This window comes from Xenopus tropicalis, chromosome 3, assembly GCF_000004195.4.
Source record: "Xenopus tropicalis strain Nigerian chromosome 3, UCB_Xtro_10.0, whole genome shotgun sequence".
Lineage (NCBI taxonomy): Eukaryota > Metazoa > Chordata > Amphibia > Anura > Pipidae > Xenopus > Xenopus tropicalis.
The window spans coordinates 60,269,006-60,290,738 of record NC_030679.2 but is presented as its reverse complement, the minus strand read 5'-3'; the positions used below and the strand labels follow the sequence as shown (position 1 = coordinate 60,290,738).

The 21,733-nt window shown below is 36.9% G+C and overlaps 1 long non-coding RNA gene across 10 annotated transcripts in view; it reads right to left on the bottom strand.

Moving 5' to 3' along the window:
- LOC101734767 overlaps positions 1–21,733 on the bottom strand; it is a 102,060-nt gene that overhangs the window by 54,808 nt on the left and 25,519 nt on the right. For 2 of the 10 annotated variants that reach the window (XR_004221982.1, XR_001924198.2), the window contains exons 6-8: positions 18,830–18,943; positions 17,857–17,898; positions 10,247–10,322 (exon numbers count right to left, since the gene is read on the bottom strand). The exons of 7 other annotated variants lie outside the window; for them this stretch is intronic. This is a non-coding gene — a long non-coding RNA (uncharacterized LOC101734767). The remainder of the gene's footprint in view (positions 1–10,246; positions 10,323–17,856; positions 17,899–18,829; positions 18,944–21,733) is intronic. One more of the 10 variants, XR_004221981.1, reaches the window with a different exon arrangement.

Genomic DNA, 21,733 nt, shown 5'->3' with positions numbered 1-21,733 from the left:
ATTATATTTCACTGGACCCACTGACAACTCGTTACTTGAATCTGTTGACTCTTCTCATTAAAAAAGAACAACCTATCATATAAGATGATCTTGGAACTCTAGAGATTAATGAGCCCTGCTTCTAAATATTATGTCCCCGAGACATGCTGTGTGTTGACAGAAGGCCAACAAACTGAGAAAATAGCAGCGTCTATTCAGATGCTCATAAAATGTTCAAGTCTGTTGCAGACTCCTTAAACAGAGTTTGAAAAAGCGGAACTGGATGTGGATAAACACAGATAAATGTGCTAAAGGGTGCACAAACCAGCAGCAAATATGGGGTTAACCACATGGTTTTTTTTTTCTCTTTTAGAGGCTAAATTATTTTATAATAATGTCTTCAGCATGAAAAGGTGGAAAGAACACGGTGCCAATCAATCTACTGAGGGCTATAAAATAGCCATTATATCAGTGACATTTTGGATTTAAAGGCAACTCATAAATGTAGATATTGAATGTTGGTGTTGCTACAAATTGGCAATTTGAGTGACATTTGAGTTACAGAAAAATCTCACTTTTCACCCCTTTTATACAATATTGGTCTTTTCACTGTAAGTAAAGAATCTGTATGCTTTGAAAAATTATTCATAAATTACTCTTAGGAAGCCAGAGGGGTTTGTAGTTATGTAATAGCTCATCGCCCATGATCATTTATATTTATTCTGTGTATATACAGATGCATCCATGGTCTAGCTTATCAGATAGATTTTTTAACTAGACGAAAAGCTACATAGCCATGGCCTTGCCTGTTGTATTGCAATTTTCCTTTTGACGATTTATATATCTCAAACAATCTAAACTAAGAGCTGAACATATTGTCATTAATGTATATAATAGAAACCAACACAAAAGGAAGCGAGAACACTGCTTGTAGGAGTTTATGAACGAAAAGAGAAATTGGGACAAATGTAAAACAAGGTCTAAGTGCAGCCCAGTGGGAAGTCTGAATAATGAAATGTGACAGATAATGTTACTTTAGAAATTAGTTATTGCAGAAAATGTAGGCAATGTAGAAAAAGTAGACTTAAGGCAGCAAAGCTGTCTAATGTGGACCCTGGTTGGTTATGCCTGTAGTGTTTTAGTAGAAAGGGATGGCCTGGGGACTTTAAGCAGGGATCCTCTAGGACACAGCATAACATGGATGTAGTGGTTATTATGTTTAGTACAACAGGCTACATCTAAACTGTGAGGATACATTTATTGCTGGGCCTAGCCAATTAATGGTCAGTTAATGGGTAGGGGCATCTCCGGAGCATACAGTATAAGTGTTACTTGTGTGTGCATCTGGAAAGCAGCATTTTATCAGTGTCTGAGTTTTCATTCTGATATATTCAGTCTGATGTGTTCACAATTTGGGGCCCAGAAACATTTAAAGCAACTCCCTCCCATTCACAAAACCACTGATAAGTAGCACTGCTGTCCTGGCTCTCTCTCCAATTTTCATAAAAGGTCATTGGCATTTGGTGCCAAAACATCCAAGTGAAAGTAGCGGTTTTGGACACAAGTACTTTAAAAAATAAAGTTCATTTTGCAGCAAATTTAGTTCAATTCCAATTGTAGTTGGGGGTTGTAAATGAGTCCTCTTTTTCCTTTTTTCTAATATTTTAGCATAACATGTAACCACATTCCCATACATCATAGTGCATATCTATACTGCCCTGCAAAGAGCAAAGGTCACTATGAAGTCCATAGGTTTCAGTGTTTATCTCTGGGGTCAAGACATGGTAAGTGATTTAAAAATCATTTTTTCATTCATTTTTCTGACAGACAAAGCTTTGTGAATCAGGAATTTACAAGATAGGCCCTTAAGAGTTTTAGATGCTATGACCAAGGGCAAGACTATCTATCTAAAATAATATGCCATAGTGGTCTTATTTTAAAGACGTGAAAAACAAAGATATAAAAGCAGCAGGGAAAAAAAGTTATCCTTCATTGCTTGCCACTTTAAACACCTCAATGTCTATTACTAATCAAGCTGAAACTGTATTTAAGATAAACAATAACCTAATAAAAATCCAGCATCATGAATATGTTAAAAACATTCATCTTTGTAAGTAATATCATGTGGGTAAGTTACTATAGCTGTGCTGGATTGCAACTGAAAAACATAGAACATGAACTTTTGTCTATTACCTAGTGCCCCATGAATAAAGCCATAGAAAATATTTTATGTTTACTGTATGCCTTATAACATTTGCAAGCTTTTATACTGTCCCAGATGAACTTTGCCACATTAAAGTAGTTATTTACCTTTAAATTAACTTTTAGTATGATATAGAGAGTGCTATTCTGAGACAGTTTGCAATTGGCCTTTTTTTTTTTATTTGCCTTTTTGTTAATTATCTCACTTTATGTTCAGCAGCTCTCCAGTTTAGAACCAAACATCAGTTTGAAAGAGAGACTGGATATCAATAGAGGAGGGCCTAAATGGAAAGATAAGTAATAAAAAGTAACAATAACATTAAAATTGTAGCCTCACGGAGTAATAGTTTTTAGCTGCTTAAGTCAGTGCTGGGGTTTGGCTGCTGGGGTCAGAATCGGAAGAGGAAGGCAAATAATTTCTTCATTTATAACAATACTAAAAGTTAACCTGAAGGTGAACTTCCCCTTTAATTTGTGATGCAAATACTTACACAAGGAACATTATTCTTTTCTGTAAAAGAGGGTTCATAACCTTTTTTAAAACAATTAGCAAATAATGTTCAGTGAAAAATGTATCATATTGTTGTAGTTTGTGCTGTAGTTTGTTGCTTTATTTATTTATTTATTTATTTATTTTTACCTGCCGGCACTTCAGAAAGAAGCAAAATGCATCATTATTATCTGGTTGTTACCAGTTCTTACAGAATGTACAGATTTCAATATCCTAATGACTATACCATTTATATAGCCCCTTGGGTTTTTTCTTCATAAACAGATGATTATTTGTTATGTTTTGTATGTAAAGCCTTTCTTGTACAAAACTGTTAATAAACACACAGGCACATGCACTTCCACCCAAGTACAATGTTTTACTTATTTTCTGTACTTTTTAGGGTAAAGTACTTGTGCTGTTGCTGACCCCAATTTCTGTACATTACTCAGCACTGTAATATTGGCACTTAGTGATTCTGCTGCTCTTTGCATAAAAGCTTTTATGTTTATTGCACTTAGTACCCAGCTTCTGCATGGCTTTCTACCACCCTGCATTGTTTGCAGTTTTCTATTTAAATTGTTAACTTTATTCAAATGTACAGTATCTCCAGATCATAATCTTTATTCTTGCATGTCTGATGGTTTCTGAGTTTATGAATTTGCTTTCCATTATTGGCAAACACTGTTGAAGGCTACTTGATGTGACTACAGATATTAAGTATATAGAAAGCAGACATACACTGTAAAAGTATTTCAATTAACAGGTATAACTCCTGTTGCAATTTAGCAAGCTGAATGGAGCCCCAGAACAGGATTGGTGTCCATGAGTCATTTCTGTTTAATGAGGTATTATTTACTATGAGTAAATATATACTTATATATATAATTGGTATGGGACCTGTAATCCAGAATGCTTGGGACCTGGGAATTTCCAAATAATGTATCTTTCAGTAATTTGAATTTCCAAGTCTGCTAAAAAATAATTTAAACATTAATTAAACCCAATATGTTTGTTTTGTCTTCTGTAAGAAATATTTATATCTTAGTTAGGATCAAGTACAAGGCAGGGCCAAAACTAGGTAGAAGAGGCACTTGCCTAGGGTACAACGGTGGGGTGCTAGGCAGATAGCTCTCCTGCCTACCCCTGGTCCTGGCTGTCTTACCCCCACCACCTATACTTGTCTCTGCACTGTCCCTTCTTGGCAGCACTCCCCTGTGGTGTCACTGCGCATGGGCACGTTTGCTCCCATGCACCTGAAGGGCAAGGAGACCAGCTGGCATGGCCAGCCCTGGTACAAGGTACTGATTTATTAACATAGAAAGGGGACTCATTTTTAAAAATTTTAATTATTTGATTAAAATGGAGTCTATGGCAGATGGCCTGTATTGGAGCTTTCTGAATAACAGATCCCATACCTGACCCATACCTGTACAACATACCTTTACATACAAACACATAACCAAACCAATGTGAGAAGGCTAAAGGTGGCCATACACGCACCGATAATATGATATTCGGTGCGTGTATGGTATTTCGGCGAGTCGACTGATATCGCAGGAAGCTGCTGATATCGGCCGACTCGCCGATCGGACCAGTTTGAAAATTTTGATCAGGCGCCTGACCAAAATTCTCCCTTCCTTACCTGCCGATTCAGCCCTGAATGGTGTGTGGCGGATCTGACGATGTTTCGTACGACCGATGGTCGCACGAAACATTGTCGGATCGCCAAGTGTATGGCCAGCTTTAGAAAAGGTAAAAAGCAAAGTCCAGTTTTCATTGATCTTCTGCCAGCCAGGGCTGTGGTTAGGCATATGGTTTGGCAGTAGCTGAAAAGCAGATTAGATAGCTCTGTGTGTATACAGCAGCATGCAGCTATTGTTGTGCTATTAGCTGTATTTCTACTAAAGGTTCTTTAGTACAAAATTGGCAAGGGATATAGCTATAGATCGTTATATAGTTGATGCTAAAGCTCCTCTGTTATTTCTTTTTTTAATCACTAAACTGAGGACTGAACTAACAGGCATCTGATTTTAGGTGCTGCAACTAAATCTATTTCATAAGGATGTTGTTTATATATTTATATTCCACCAAGATATAATCAAACAAGTCTTTTGATTGTTGGTATAATGGGCAGTAACCTTGGATTATGACTTGAGCTTTATTCCACATTAGCTCCTTGAATCTTGGGCACTATATTTGGAGTTTAAGTTCTTTACAGGAAAGACTCAGTGTCTGGGGGAAAATTTGCAAATTGTTCATTTTTATAACTGGGCAATTATTTGCCATTGTTTGTGCTCCAGATAAATGTTTGTTTTCTTTTAATAACTGCTTTAACAGAGTTTGATTTTTGTAAAAAAGAATGTTGCATCCACAAGCAGAGTCAATAACAGAATAATCAAATTACCCAGGAAATAACTACACAGAACTAGATTGCTAAGCTAAGGAATTAATACACCCATACATATGTTTGCATTTAATAAAAGACTAAGGAAAGGAAACAATAATAGTAGAGAACGTTATTAGGAAGCAGGATGAACTTGTGAAGAGGCAACAGAAGTACGCAAAACATTCTAATATAAATGATCTGCAGGATAAATAAATGGGTAAAATAGTAATAAATGATTTATGGCCCATTAAAGCATAAAGATTTATAGATGTCTCTATAAGGTTTTTACTTGTTAGAATACCATACATATTAAAGAGGAGATTTATCAAAGTGCGATATTAGAACTCAACACAGTAAAATACTGGTACTATACTGGTTATGATGTTAAAAGTATTTGGAAATAATACATTAAGGGGCATATTTTTTATGTTGTGTAAAAAACGTTGAGAAAATTCGCCATACAGCACCAGGCTTTGCTGTGTAAAAAACGACATAAAATCAGCGTAATTCTTTTAGCCGTTCTTTTATTCCGACAGAACTTACATTAGATAACGGCATAAAATCTGGTGTTCAGAGAGCGATCGTCTGTTTATTTCACACAGCTTTTTACGCCGTTTTTTCAGCAAACTCGTTTCACAGCTTAATAAATATGCCCCTTAAAAAGGATGTTTTGGTGCTTTAATGTCTTGATTACATTATCTGTTAGTAAAACCATTATTATACAACTTGAGATTTGGTGGGGTCGGTTTCATTGATGGTAATTTGGGAGAAGGTCTCATATGGTGGTTGAGAGGTGATTAGGTGAGAAAATGTAAAGGGCTGTTGGTCTCTTTGGCCTTCCAGTCATTATTTTTGCACCAAAATCAGCTGTGTGTCAGTGCACACGCATGCAGGGGGCAGAAGGCACTGAATTTTGTTTCTTCTCTGGCCAGCTGAGCACAACTGTTAGATTCTGTATATAAAACTTTACCCTTACTTCAACACTAATGGGCCTATCCAGGCCATTCTGCTGCCTAAGGGAGAGTATTGCCCCACCCCCATACTACCAAATTTTCTAGCTCCCAGTCCTTACTACTTACCTCTGTAGAGGTGCCATACTCACCTTACCTTGTGCAGAAACAGCCCAATTCCTTAGGCCACTTAAGCCACAAATAATATAAATCCTGAATCTTCTATCTCTAGGCCTGAACTATAACTTAACCTTTGTGTACCAAGACTTTGTTTCATTTACAAACAAACAGTGGAAATAGTAGGAAGCATATCAAAGCTGCTACTCACTTTACAGATCAAAGCAGTTTATTCTCATCCTGAATACAGATCAGTGTGCAACGACTGCATTTGGATTATAATAACTTTCTGAGAGTACTTGCAATATAATATAAATTGTTGTGAACACCATTTGAAAATTGCTTTTGACAAACTCCATGAAGTGGAAGGGAAATGCCTTATTTTGTTATTAGTGACTCCATCTGCATTCATAAATATCCTTCTCCATTTTAGGTAAATTATATTTGTGCAAAATGTGCGCAGTTACTATACATCTGCTAGACTTTTATCCTTCTCCCAAAGTGTTTGATTTCCTAGCAAATACTATCTAAACTATGTAGCCTGACAATTCTGTTTTTTATGGGTGATGCTGAACCAAGATAATTGCCTCCGCAAACAGCATACATTTCCTTTCCTTCTTTGTGTTATTCGGAAGAGGAAAAACATTTTGCTAATTCAAGCAGCTATTGAATTTTTTTATGGCGCTGGAAGATAGCATTTAAACTTATTTCTGTCAGAATTACCAGTCTTAAGAACGTATTACTATACATATACATATAACTATGCAACTCGTAGCATATTACCGGGACATGAGATTGCCTAACTTTTTTCTTGATTACTCCTTTTTGTGCAGTTTAGAGAGCTAGCAAAAGAAAGTGGCTCATAAAAGCGTTGCCAGACGAGACCGTCGAAATGGTTCATGAATTGTGTTAGAGAGAATTTTCCGAATGACTCAGCAATATTATCTCAAGGTAAAGAAGTTTATTCGTAAGAACTGGCCGAGAACACTGCTTAATTAGGATAGCACACACAAAAAAAGAACAAAAACTGTGTGGGTGGTGGCTTTACTGGTATTGGAAAAAGGGGGATGTTAGTCGATTTTCTGAAAAGTAATTGCAAAAGACATTTATCATGACCTTTATATTAAAGGGAGTTATAATTAGAGTTAAATGCACTGTTAATGACTAGGCAAGACCAGTTTTACTATGTCTGTACGAAATGTTCCGCAGCACAGAAAATCTCACTGGGAATATTTGTGCACTCCTGTGAATTATCATTTAAGCTATGCATTTACCAAAGCATTTCAAACCAATACTACATTCGTTCTATGTATGTTTACCTAATTACAAAGTAAATAACATACCAGTAATAAACATTATGGCACCCTAAAACTATAGGACTAATTTTTAATAATGATGCAAAGTGCCCAAGTGGCTATCATGTGCCTCATACACCAACATAGGTGCAGCCAGTATATCCTGCAAATAGGCACAATTCTTCTTCTTTTATTGCACCTAGCATTGAGGCTACCTTTTTATTTTATATGCAAACACTATAGATTATTTTCAGGCACAAATACAAATTGTTTGGAGTTGTGACATACGTATGGAACACATTTATTGGAATAAATGCTGTTTAATCTAATGGATGAAACACAGGGTACCTGTCTTTTGTATAATTTTAACTTGCCAAAACGGCCTGCATTTATCAGATCTCAGAGATATAAATGTTTCAAGTTTTGAGCTCCTATTGATATTTATGATCATCTCCTTAAAACATAGATAATCCAGCTACAAATATTTCTAAACCTTGTAAGCATCAACTATCAATAGTTATATCCCTCAAGAGTGTTAAATATCAATAGATGTTTTGTTTCAGGCCATTAATCAGTTATTAGAAGGCCTCTGTATGAATCATACAGAAGTAAAGCTCTGTAAATCCCCTACTTTTTTCTTGTTCAAAGATTATGTTTTAACGTAAAGGAGAAAGAAAGGTAAAAACTAAGTAAGCTTTATCAGAAAGGCCTATGTAAATACAGCCATAAGCACTCACAAAAATGCTGCACTGAGTCCTCTATCAAAAGAAACATAGGATGTCTTGTATCCATTTTTGTAAACATGTTGTTTGGGTGTCTGACTTCCTCTCTCAGAAACATCCTTAATTCACGTGGCCAGAGTCTGTGCAGCTCTCTTCTCTCTCCTGCTCCCCCTTCCCATTAGAATCCTAAGAACTCCCCCCCCCCCTTAGGAATGTGTGATCTCAGCTCTAACAGCTAGAGCTGGAGCAGGAAGCTATTAAAAATGGCAGCTGCTTTCCTAAGCAAATGGAGAAAGCTTCTAGGGCTCTTTACTCAGGTATGGCAATGCTTTCTGCTGAATAAATATGTTCTTGGTGGCACTAATGCAGCGATTCTATTGGCAGTAAAATGCCAAAATGACTTTCCTTCTCCTTTAAGTGATGTTAAGGCAAGATGCAGGGAATGGTGCAAACTAGGTGCAAAAATTGGCACAAACAACCATGTTTTTCACACTTTTTTGCCAGTTGTATGCCTCTTTGGGCTGTTACACCTGTGTTTGGCATTTGCATGCACCTGAATGAGTATGGTCCCATAGGGAAGAATGAGCTACATTTTGTCCTGGTCTTCTTTTGAAGGTTAGAGAGATACAGGGGATAATGCTCCTGTGAAGAGCCCATATGCAAAAAAACAGGGGAATTTCATAAATTAACCTTCAAAAGTGCAGTTCTGTTGGCACAAATTAGAGTTCAATTGCAATTCATTAATTTACAAGTTCACAGTTATAGATAACTTTAAAAAGAGTAATGTATGACCTCCTACCCTGAACTGTAAAACTCACATTAACATTTTAGCAACTTATGGACTGACTGGGCACCTGTGATTCCAAACCAAATAAAAAGATTTATCGAACAGTGAAAAAGTACCTGAGTACAACAATGGATACCGCAAAAATGAGTTGTGTTATAGAAAATTCACAAAGTTTGCAGTGGTTTAAACACCCACCCAGAATAAGCACTTATGGGCATGGGGTTGTGCTCCTAGCTCTCCTTAGCACCCTGGCCCTTACAAATGATCTCTAACATGTTTAGCATGTAGCATGGCACAAAACCAAAAATTGTAATACTACATAAAGCAAAAAGTGCAATTTTACCCATGTTGCAGTTTTTTTTTTTATCAGAATTCCTGCATAATTGCAGGCCCATTTTGTTACATCTACTAAAACTTGTGCACAATGTACCAATACATAAACAAATTAGTGTTGGATTCAGTAAGCCAAGAGTAAGCTGCAAGCTTTTTCAATTCCATTTGTCCTGGAATGGTGTCACTTCCAACACACTGCATTAATAGAAGCATTAGCATCTAATTCACTTGACACTTTATCCAACCCGCTAAGAAAACTCTGGAATTACTAGTAGGCCCACGTTGCTGGTACTTACATTGTTCCCTTGCATCAATTAAAACACACTTGTAATTAATGAGTCCTAATATTAAAGTTTGTACACATCAATGATTATAGTAAATATGTGGCAAAATTAATCAGCACAACACTTAAATGAGTTTAGTTAATCAGTACATTAAATTAACCCCCAAAACATTTAAATGTTTTCCACCCTTCATACACAAGTGAAACAAAGTCACAAACAAACAACCCTCAACCACCCTCACCACAGACTCCTCTGTGATAACTGTAAGCCCCTTCAGCATTACAGCTTTTTTAGAAAATGAGAATTCAAAGACAATTCTGAGGTCTAAGTAATCCATCTTTACTTTAAATTAAAGCTATAAGTGGTTGGCTGGCCACCACTGAACTCAAACTTTTTTCTTTTGTAACCATAAGGCTCCTTATAGCAATTCCAGGCAACAAAGTGTTAGCTCTAAAGTCAATATTTATTCAATACTAATACTATGCAATACTATTTTTGTCATTGATAGCACATCTTATGGGATATTATATATTCATTTGTCAATAGGCCCTAATTTCAAAGAGAAGCAGTCTTTTTAGAACATGATTAATTGATTTTGAAAGACAGAAAAGTCAATTTGGCCCTGACTGGACTAACCATTATACCTACTATATTCTGTATTGTATAATTAAGATTTAGTAGGTCACATAATGACTTACGACAAGTAGCAGCTGCAGCCATTCTCAGTCACCCAGTTCCTCACAATATTCCTTCTGACACAAACATCTGATAACACTGAAATATAAAACAGGGCACATGTAAGTCCACTAGAGCGGTAGTATGTAAAGTGCCATTTCAAGCACAATTGCCATGTTTTACACACAATGCACTGTTTTTTCCATAATTCCAGTATCATTGCAGTCACAAAGGGATGTTGTGCCTGATGCTATTGTGCAGAGCCTGATGCAACTGCCTGTGCATTTCACTGCAAATAGGACATAATTGTCTATCTGGTGTCATTTCCAGTGTTTGGCATGAGTGACAAGTTTTTTTAGGTGCAAGTGTGCAATTCCTACTGATGCTGTGCAAAGGCAACCTTGAAGCTACCGCGTGGTTGGGAGGTGGTGGTAATTCTTGGGTCCCCCTGTGTCAATAGGCATGGTAGCACTTTTTTTTTTTTAAAAAGACGACAACTGAGCATCACCAAGATCATCTATACAAAAAAGCACATTTTGGCACATGTAATGTACCTTTAATGGGCTTTAATTAAAACACAACTCACTGCAAAGAAAATGCATGGGTGCAACTGCACTGGCAGTTGTAAATGACCCCCAAAGGGTTTTGCACATGGGCAGCAACCAAGGCAACCAATCAGATAACTTTCAATGCTTAACCTGCAGCTGACTGCAATACTAACTAATCACTGATTGGTTGCTATTGGTCTGTGCCCGGGTGCAAATTTGCAAAGTTAGACAGTGCTTACAAACTGTGGGGCTGCCCTCTGTCTGGAAAGCCCAGATCCTTGTCTGGAGAAAGTCATAATGCCAGTTGAGCCACTTTAGAAGATATTCCTAAAAGTGTATGATCATAACATACTTGCATGGGGTTTCTCTGGGTACTTTCCATTTCTTCATCTTACAGAATGCTTAACTAGCTCCTGATAAAACTAACCATAGTGGTTGTACATAATTGGCCGGGTTCACTTGAAAACTTATTGACAAAATTTAATTGAGGAGAGAAAACTTTTCTTCTAATTTAGTTGCAGTTTTTTCTCATAGACTTCAATAGAGTTTTCACATGATAAACAGTGAGATACGTTTTCTAAATTAAATTGCATCTCAAATTGAATCTCGTCCATCAGTTTTTACATGATAAACTTTTTTCTCTCTGTCGATCTCTTATCCAACAATGCTGTTGTATAAAAATGTCTACCTTAAAGGTCAGTTAGGGAAGGATTTGGTTATGGACTCTTGGCTAAAAGGCCAAATGCTGAACCACAAACTTTGGCTTGAACCAAAAGTGCCAGAATAAAATTGTGCTGGACCTCCCAACACCTCCACTAAATAATGACAATTACACTCTTTGTTAAGCTACCAAATATGTATGACTTGCCCCTTTTGACCAATTCCCTTTCCTCACCTGTACACACAGATATTATTTAGGATTTAATAATCATGAACTTGTTCCCACCAGTACATAAAATGTAAGCATGTAAAATGTCACTGACAGTTTTGCCTCTATTAACACCAGATAAAGAAGGAGAAAGCCACATCACTGAGCTCTTCCTTAAAAATGTATTATTAGTTTTAGGCATTAAACACGTAAATTAGCCAATGTTTAAAGTGATACCGAAATAAAAAACTAAAATATAAATGTACATTAAAAGTTACCTATAGGTCATGTTGATCATTTTGTACTAATAGTGCTGCTTTTGAAAGTAACTGTTACTTGAAGTTCCTAAACCTGACTGTTTTGCCAACTTGACTGTCCCTTCTCAGCCTGTCAGTTATAGCTTCTAATGCTAACAGACTCCTGCTGCACAAATATGGCAGCCCCCCTCATATAGGAACATGGGGGATCAGATAGGTAATGTAAAAGCATCTGGCAAATGCTTTTATGGCAAAATTATAAATGTCATGCAAACACAATGTTATAATAACTGTAAAAAGGGTCTAATTTCAGGTGTCAGTATCTCTTAAAGGGCAGGTGCGTCTTAATCATAAGCTAATCAGTCTCTGGTAAGAAACAAGTACATAGTACAGGTATGGGATCCCTTATCCGGAAACCCGTTATCCAGAAAGCTCCGAATTACAGAAAGCCCATCTCCCATAGACTCCATTTTAATCAAATAATTTTGAATTTTAAAACTGATTTCCTTTTTCTCTGTAGTAATAAAACAGTACCTTGTAATTGATCCAAACTAAGATATAAATAATCCTTATTGGATGCAAAACAATCCTGTTGGGTTTAATTAATGTTTTAGTGATTTTTTAGTAGACTTAAGTATGGAGCTCCAAATTACGGAAAGACCCCTTATCCGGAATACCCTTGGTCCCGAGCATTCTGGATAATGGGTCCTATACCTGTATTGCGATGCTTTTAAAATAAAAACACATTTTTAAGAAAGACCCCAGTGGTGCTGCTTTTCTCCTTTATTATCCAGTACTTGAATTGTGGCCAGAGTACCTCCCAGCTAGCACCTGATACATAGGATCAAGCCATTGGCAGTGGAACCAAGAAGGGTGAGGAACAGCCAGTGCAGCAATATTTACTTACTTCTATAATATACAGATTTAATTCTACATACTCTAGCAGTCACACAGGCAGGATAATATTACTAATTACTAATAAAAAGTGTATGGTCTTTGAATGCTAGTGTTTCCCGTTTCTTTTTATTTTTTCCATAAAATCTGTACAGTTTTGTACAAATGGAGAATTATTTAAAAAAAAAATAATTAATAAACAATTTGATGACTTCCTTAACTGAAATATGAGTCAACTGGAAAGCAAAAGAACAATTTGTTTCCCACTATCTTCTGCCCCTGCACATGTTGGTCTAAGCCCTTTCCTTGAGTCATGTAACAAATGTAGCTTTGCTTTGAAAATGAAGTGATTCGTTTTACAGATTTCGCGCTCCGTAATAGAAAGCACTAAACCCCCTGCAGCACTGCACACAGACATGAAGGGTTACAAACAATCTTTTTTTGTTTTGCTATATAGCAATAAATCATAAACTTCAAACTGTTACAAAGATTGATTTGTTTTTGCCATCCGGTAATGGAATATCATGAAATTTTAAAAAAAGCACATTCATAAATTAAAAGTGGGGAAATATTTTTGATCATGTTGCCAGAAATATGTAACATTTTCTTGTGTGAAAATATATTAAATTACCAATTAAATACAATAGTGCTCCATCTCACTTTAAAGGTGCTGGTTTAAATAGATGAACTCTTATGCCTATTCAGATCTATTAGACTGTTTGCAAAAACCTGTGGTTTAGTTTTACTATTACCATGGGATAATGCTAGCTTGAAGTGGCATGTATTTAAAGATTCACTGATTACATTTTTTGTGGAGGGTATACATGTCCTTTAATATAGAGGTATGCCATTATAGTAACTGCACTTCAGGGGTCTTTAAAAACCCAGGGCCCTTAACAGATATCTTCTCAATGACTTGCTAGTATGGAATTGCTCATAATGCCCAGGACCAAACCTTGATCCCTGGCTCTTTAAAGAAACTTATTTAATGAAATATATTTTGCCAGTTTACAGCATCAAGGGGCTGATTCACTAAAGGTCGATAATGCTTATCGCATGGTTTTTTGCGTTAAAAAGCATGCGATAAATAAGTACAGATTCATCAAAGTCATTTGCGTTAACAAACATATCGCATGGGTTAACGTGCATAACGCATGCGTTAAATAGCGTATTACCGCAATGCGGTATTTTTAACGCATTGTGGTAATTATCGAATGGAAAGAGTACTAACACATGATTCACAAACGCGTATGAAGCATTAAACGCGTAAAAGCTGTGTGAATATTAACACCTACTTGGGGTAGGCGGTACTTAAAGAACATTGTGCCTCGTGAGCGTTTGGCAACACAACATGGAGTTTGCAGTCAGATTTTTCGTGCCTTTTGAAGAAGAGGATCAAGTATGTGATTGTCCAGTGATGCATCCTAGACTTTTCAGGGAAAGATCAGCTCAAGAGGGATTATCAGAGGAGGAAATAGTGAGGTGTATGGGTTAAATAGAGCAGCAATCTATGGCCTGTATGAGGTACTGGAGCCTTATGTGCAGCCACTCACACGCAGAAGCCATGCTGTTCCTGGCACTGTCAAACTTCTGTGCTGGGGTTGTGAAAATCCGTTTCAGATGCCTGGACAATTCGGGTGGAAGCCTGATGTACAGCCCCAGTAAAGTGCCACAAATTGTATTAGCCTTTGCTGTACTGCACAATATTGCCAATCCTTATGGATTGCCTGGGTTTGTGGCTGATGGACCTACAGTGGTGTGAAAAACTATTTGCCCCCTTCCTGATTTCTTATTCTTTTGCATGTTTGTCACACAAAATGTTTCTGATCATCAAACACATGTAACTATTAGTCAAAGATAACACAAGTAAACACAAAATGCAGTTTTTAAATGAGGGTTTTTATTATTTAGGGAGAAAAAAAATCCAAACCTACATGGCCCTGTGTGAAAATGTAATTGCCCCCTGAACCTAATAACTGGTTGGGCCACCCTTAGCAGCAATAACTGCAATCAAGCGTTTGCGATAACTTGCAACAAGTCTTTTACAGCGCTCTGGAGGAATTTTGGCCCACTCATCTTTGCAGAATTGTTGTAATTCAGCTTTATTTGAGGGTTTTCTAGCATGAACCGCCTTTTTAAGGTCATGCCACAACATCTCAATAGGATTCAGGTCAGGACTTTGACTAGGCCACTCCAAAGTCTTCATTTAGTTTTTCTTCAGCCATTCAGAGGTGGATTTGCTGGTTTGTTTTGGGTCATTGTCCTGCTGCAGCACCCAAGATCGCTTCAGCTTGAGTTGACGAACAGATGGCCGGACATTCTCCTTCAGGATTTTTTGGTAGACAGTAGAATTCATGGTTCCATCTATCACAGCAAGCCTTCCAGGTCCTGAAGCAGCAAAACAACCCCAGACCATCACACTACCACCACCATATTTTACTGTTGGTATGATGTTCTTGAAATGCTGTGTTACTTTTACGCCAGATGTAACGGGACACGCACCTTCCAAAAAGTTCAACTTTTGTCTCGTCGGTCCACATGGTATTTTCTCAAAAGTCTTGGCAATCATTGAGATGTTTTTTAGCAAAATTGAGACGAGCCATAATGTTCTTTTTGCTTAAAAGTGGTTTGCGCCTTGGAAATCTGCCATGCAGGCCGTTTTTGCCCAGTCTCTTTCTTATGGTGGAGTCGTGAACACTGACCTTAATTGAGGCAAGTGAGGCCTGCAGTTCTTTAGATGTTGTCCTGGGGTCTTTTGTGGCCCCTCGGATGAGTTGTCTCTACGCTCTTGGGGTAATTTTGGTTGGCCGGCCACTCCTGGGAAGGTTCACCACTGTTCCATGTTTTTGCCATTTGTGGATAATGGCTCTCACTGTGGTTCGCTGGAGTCCCAAAGCTTTAGAAATGGCTTTATAACCTTTACCAGACTGATAGATCTCAATTACTTTTGTTCTCATTTGTTCCTGAATTTCTTTGGATCTTGGCATGATGTCTAGCTTTTGAGGGGCTTTTGGGCTACTTCTCTGTGTCAGGTAGCTCCTATTTAAGTGATTTCTTGATTGAAACAGGTGTGGCAGTAATCAGGCCTGGGGGTGACTACAGAAATTGATATTGAAATTGAAAATTGAAATTGATAAACCACAGTTAAGTTATTTTTTAACAAGGGGGGCAATCACTTTTTCACATAGGGCCATGTAGATTTGGAGTTTTTTTTCTCCCTTAATAACGTAAACCTTCATTTAAAAACTGCATTTTGTGTTCAATTATGTTATCTTTGACTAATAGTTAACGGTTTTTGATGAGCAGAAACATTTAAGTGTGACAAACATGCAAAAGAATAAGAAATCAGGAAGGGGGCAAATAGTTTTTCACACCACTGTAGATGACCCAATTCATCCCATAAATTGTGTACAAAGTGCAGAGGCAATCAAGCACGGGGAGAAATCGTAAACAATTACTTTACGTGTAAGTACCTACAATCTTTACTAGAATAAAAAACAAACACAAAACAACATCTCAAACAATACTCTTTATTTCCTGTAAAAATAGTTGCACATTTTTTTTAAAAAAAATGCTCATTTATTTTATTGAGCTCAGCAGTAGTGAGTGGCAATATGCAACATTTCTGCATTCACAGTAACTAGGATTCACTAAACACTTAAGGCTCATGTCCCTTGGAGCCCCACCCCCCCACCCCCAGAAGGAGGTAGAAATCCTATTGTTTCTACCTCCTTATCTGCCGTTTCAGCCCTGAACATTAGTGGCCGATTGGAATGATCTTTCGTGATGGTCACACGAAAGATCGAAAATCGCCACGTATGTGGCCACCTTAACTCCCATCCCTCTCCCTTATATTCTGTATTAAACAATGCTTCCACAATGATCCTCTGTTATAAAGGAGCATTAACAATTAACAGGGCATTAACAAGTTTTGGGAATGTTATGTTAATGACCCCCTATTTACTGTAGAAAAACTGTGACGTTCCTCACTTTCCACTTCACTTGCATCCTCTGGATGATAATCTTTATATGTACCTTCAATGTCAGAGAATTGTGGGCTAATTGTGCTAATGTAGCCAGGCCTCTCTTCCTCAATGTCAGTGTTGGCCAAATATGAAGGTGCACATGTGTTTTTTTTTTTTGTTTTGTGTTCATATTTACCAGCATCTGAACTGTCACTGCTGTCATTAACATGAATAGGTATTTCAATTTTCAATTAACATTTACTAACACTTGCATGTTTGGTGGTTTAGGCTAAATCTCTGATACAGAAGTTGCTTTGTTCCTTTCTGTTTTCAATTGTGTGTTTTGTGTATTGTGACCTCTGGATTTTTTTTACTGTGTTGTTTGGTTTTTGGCATCTGTGAGCACTCATGCCTCCTTCATGTTATTCACTTGTTTATTACCGCCACTACTGTGTACAATATCGCTGTTACCCCGCGCCAAGGGTGGTCGCTCCACAGGTGGTAATTGCAATGGAGCTGCACAAAATGTCAGAAGTCGTGTTACACATGACGTGTAACGTTTACATGCGGAATATCACACGTTAATATCCCATGCGGCAGAAAATACCGCTTGAAAATCTGTTATTGACAGATAAATAACGACAATAAAATCGTTTCTTAATTATGTCAAGTGTCCTTTTAGTGAATAAAGCGCTAAGTCGCGAAAAATAAGCAATAAAATTTTTACCGCATGCTATAAATAGCACTCATTTTTTCGACCTTAAGTGAATCGGCTCCCAAGTCTTTTAACCCCGGTTAACAAAACACTTAGAGGGGGATGTTTTTTGTCCTTCTCTCGGCAAGGAAAGAAACTGAAAACTCAATTCCTGATTTCCGCGTTTGTCAATGAAGGGCCCTAGCCAGGTGCATATCTGTCTGAATGAATAATTCAAGACAACCAACAGTATTACATAGGGTGGACATTAAAGTACCTAAAGAATATGTGGATGTAAAAAACAGAGTAACCCAATTGCTGTAAACACACACATATACAATATATTTCAAAATATTTAACAAGGCCAAGTGTAATTTTATAACATTTTATGATAAATTTAAGTATACCAGTCTATGACTGTAAGCCACGTATTCCTCTGCAAAGGTATCCTTAGGCAAATAAATACAGAAAATGTGTGAATTTTCTTCAAGCAGTAACAAAGCAGAATTCACAGACAGCGGCTGAATGCTGATAATACTGCAATGTACATGAACACTTGAAAAAGGTTGGTAAAATGGCAGAGCATAAATAAAATAAGGCATAAATAAGCAATGTCACCTGAACGCCTGTCCTAGAAAAAGCTTTATAAGAGTGTTTAATACTGCACGGCTCACTATGGCAGGCATATATGAATTAAATATCCCACATGACATCAGCAATACAAGGGTTAGTAAACAATCCTGGTCATTGAGGGGCAAAGCTGAAGGAATTCATTAAGTGCTGATCCCCTATGTACTTCACAAAATCAATGTTAGAAAAGCTTTAATGTGACAGGGCTGCTTGGTATATATATGGATTGTTTGTATGCCGTCATTTACATCGACGACAATACACACAGCAAATGTGCAATTGCTTTAGGTGCCACAGCACTAACAAGTAAAATGAAGCATTGCAGGAATGCTGACTTGGACACAGTGTCAATGTCATCGTACTTATAGCAGCTTTTCTAGATATTCCTATTGAACCCTGTCATATTTCTTCATAAAAGAATAATTGTTTTGTGCCAAATGTATACATTGTGTTCCCCTTAGATGCACTATGCGCCCACCATGCTCTCCTAAGATTGAGAACTATAGCGTAAATTACATGTTTCAAATACATTCCATGTAGGGAATGGCACCTGATAAAATTGATTGGAATTAAAATGATAGGGCATGCACTGGTAAAGGTTGAGCTATGGCAAAGTCTAAGTCATCAAATTCTCAGCATTTAATATGATGAAACATAAAACTGTGCTGCTTTAAGATATATTTGTATGAAAAGATATTAAAAACAGGCCTCTAAGCTGGGCAGAAAAAGTCAATACAGAGGAGCACTCACCAGATAAGTTGAACTGCAAATGTATGCACCGTGCTACCACGTCACAACAACCCCCCGATCCAGTTGTAACTTTAACCAATATCCATAGAATGTAGACGGAGCACTGGAAACATCCTTTTATTAAAAAATCACCTTTATTCAGTCCGTTAAAACCATCACAGAGTTTTAGCATCTACAGCTTAACGCGTTTCATGGCTTCTCGCCACTTCATCAGAAGCTAGCAGCTCTGGTTTAATTAAAACAAATGATTCTGATGTCTTTTAAAGGGGAGCTGTCTCCCACACAAAAAAAATCTGTATATTAAGAGTCCTTTGTACCTTTGCAAATTCAGCATGAAACCTAAACTTTTTTTTTTAATTAAATCATCCATACCTGTATTAAACGTATTTAAAAATCTGAGCGGTCAATCTTTTATTGCCTGCAATATATAATTGACATCTCAGATTTCTAGTTACCATTACTTTCACTTTCAATGCAGCACTTCCTAGATGTCACCTAGATGGCGAATACACAAGATTTTAGGTTTATAAAAAATTTGCAAACAAAATGGTGCCTGCCTGCTTGCTGTGATTATGAATTCCAAGACTGAAGGAAACAACATTTAAATATATAGTGTAATTTAAGTTTATTTTGCTAAACTAACATCATTGAAAAGGATTTGTAATTATTTCCTAGGATGACAGGTCTCCTTTACAATCTAAATATATTCTTTGGAACATACAGCAGGAAAACAGGAAGCAACAAGACCTTACAAATGCCTTAGCAGTTAGGGGCATATACAGTATATATTTATATACAAAGGTGTCTATATGTAGTAACAGAAAAGGAATCCACCCGTCACTGTGCACATGGAAAACATTTTGGCCAGAAGAAGCTTGTATACATTTTCTTAAGAAATTAGCCCACCATTCACTATGTGCACAGTGATAGGCGAATTCTGTTCCTGTCAGTGCATACACAAACAGGTTGTTGTTAAGGAGCCGAATCAGCATTTTCCACTGCATTTTTCTTCCATCGGTAGAGAAAACACTGTGTGACATTAGCTGTAAGTGCTCATTTATGGTCAGTAGGCATTTGCATCTGAATGAACACAGGGACAAGTAGCAGCTAGCACCAATTTTGCAGCACCCACAATTATACTAAAATGCTGGGCTGAGAAAACATTGAGAATTGCATTGCTTTCTTCCACTTTGCTCAAGTTTAATCAATCCTCTAATTAACAACTTGTCCCTCACCATGCAAGCACAAAGACCTCATTTTCAGGACCTCCACTTAACTAAATAATATACTTATTTTAAGCACAGGTTTAATCCCATATAATAGCTCATTGCCTTAATTTGTGGCTCATTTACTAATGGCACTAAGGGGACCCATTTATCAAAATTTGATGTCTTTTTCACGATTCAAGAAAAAACTGTGAAAAAATGCAAACACACAAATAGACTAGAGAATGTTCTTAAGAACCAAAAATAGTCGGTATTTATTAAAGAAAAAAGTCCTCTAAAAGACACTAGAAAAAATCTTGGGAAGTAAAAGCTTGGAAAGGTTTAATAGAAGACAGTAAGAATTGTCTCTAACCTTTTTTATTTAGTTATTTTAGTTCAGTTATTAAGACATTTGAGTTTTTTAACCCAATTGAATACTACAATGTGGAACTCACACAGTAATATTCTGTTGTGCTTTTTTCCTACATAAGCTAGCATTCAAGAAGAAAAGTCGTATTGTTTCTTTTTTCACATCTGTGTTTTTTTTTTTTTATGAACTCGAATTTTGATAAATCTGCCCTTCAAATTCAACCTGGCACCTAGTCTTGCTTTTTTCGACCCATTATCCAGAATGCTTGGGTTTTCTGGATGAGGAGTCTGTCCATAATTTGTATCTCCATACTTCATTTAAACATTAAGTGATTAAGTGTGATTCTCGGCAGTGTGCGGCTTGCTTTCCCAATAAGATGAATTTTATCTTAGTTGGGATCAAGTACAAAGTACTGTTTCATTATTATTAATAAAAAGAAATATGTTTTAAATTTTGAATTATTTAATTAAAATTAAGTCTATGAGGGATGACCTTCCCTGTAATTTGTAGCTTTCTGGATAATGGGTTTCCGGATAAAGGATCCCATACCTTTATCCCTAATATGCCAATATAATCTTCATCACATGGAAATTATTATGCTGAATACAGGCAATTTAAATCAGAGGTTTAGTAGCAGAAGATGCCAAGTGTGAGTGGATGGAGAGTGTAACCTGCTGCAGACTATTGATTAATGGTAAGGTCCATGGCCGACGTGACTCACCAGGACCAATGCATTAATCCAAAAGATACAGCAATCTCTCCACTCATCTCCACAACGTCTGCACACAATGATTTAGTTGTAGCCAAATGCTTTTATTTCTTTATTTGTCTTTATTTGCAAAGGGCCAATATATTTCACAGAACTTTGAAGAGATTATTTCATCAGGCCCTACCCAGTGGAGCTAGCAATCCATAATGGTTGCAATAAAACCCAGGACCTTAGTGCGGTAAAGCATAAATACTAACCAGTGTCGTTTAAAAAAAGAGAAATATTGTGGTCTTCTTTCTTTTACCCCATATACCTTATTTCATTCTCTCTTTTTGTTCCCCCTTCAGTATGCTGAATTCATTTTTATTTAAATATAGTTAACCATTGTCTTCACAATTAATATTTTCATTTATGTTCCCCTAGCTATTCTTTTGAAAAAAATATAAGTTGCTGCTCTCTTGATTTTAGCTGCCAGACTGTGTTAGTGTGCCTAAAATGGTTTATAAACATAAAAAAGACTTTTCGTCAAAGATGCATAGTAGTTATAATACCTCCCCCGGCCTTTATCACCATGAAAATATTCTGTGCCGTTCTCTTTGAAAGAAAACAGAGAATATTTA